Source organism: Penaeus monodon, chromosome 33 (assembly GCF_015228065.2).
Source record: "Penaeus monodon isolate SGIC_2016 chromosome 33, NSTDA_Pmon_1, whole genome shotgun sequence".
Lineage (NCBI taxonomy): Eukaryota > Metazoa > Arthropoda > Malacostraca > Decapoda > Penaeidae > Penaeus > Penaeus monodon.
The window spans coordinates 21426850-21427603 of record NC_051418.1 but is presented as its reverse complement, the minus strand read 5'-3'; the positions used below and the strand labels follow the sequence as shown (position 1 = coordinate 21427603).

Below are 754 nucleotides of genomic sequence, written 5' to 3'. Positions count from 1 at the left end.
GTACAGAATAGTGTAACAATTATAACCAATATTTTTAAATACATTTGGAGGATTCCCACCATGAGTTGTCTTGCTTGGACTAACGTAATTTGAGTGCATTTTTTTTATCTTTCAATACGTCACTGTTCATATGGCACCTTATGGACATGAATACCCAATGTCTAAGATGATATTGACTGCGAGACCGAAATGCATCACATAGTTCCATTATCTCCTATAAATGATATATCGCTCTCTTTTCCCCAGCGAGCTCAAATATGAAAGAGAGAGATGAAATACTTTATCACGACCTGACCCTCACGGACAAGGTAGTCCTTGAGGGTGAGGTCGTGTCTCACACCGAAGATAACCTGGTTTTACTGGGCGACACGTGGCCCAGTTGACTCGAGGAAGGACTCTGTTTGACTCCAAAGGGCGATGCCATTCCCCATCGGCAAGGATCCTTCGGGAAGCGGCTGCGCTGGGCCCAGTCCTGCAGCGACATCAGGTAGGTTTGGGGTCTGTATAATGGGTGTTAAGAGGGATTTAATAACGTAATATTTGTCATTTGGAGGGATGATCCCTCTAATATAAAAAGTTTTCTGGCGTCTTTTACTAAGTGTAGTCGGTCTTGTGCCAACAGCGAGTGCTGCTCTGGTTGCAGCGACGTCCGACCGCTCCCAGGATTCTCAACAACGTCATCGGGCTATCACTCGGGGCGAGGGACCTCCGTGGTCAGCTCCGACGCCCCAACTGGCCCCCACCTCGAAGTCAG

The 754-nt window shown here is 47.3% G+C and overlaps 1 long non-coding RNA gene across 1 annotated transcript in view; it reads left to right on the top strand.

Annotated features, from left to right (window-relative positions):
• Nucleotides 1-754, top strand: part of LOC119594137 — a 1015-nt gene extending 261 nt beyond the window's left edge. The window contains exons 2-3 of the long non-coding RNA XR_005230589.1: nt 247-487; nt 623-754. This is a non-coding gene — a long non-coding RNA (uncharacterized LOC119594137). The remainder of the gene's footprint in view (nt 1-246; nt 488-622) is intronic.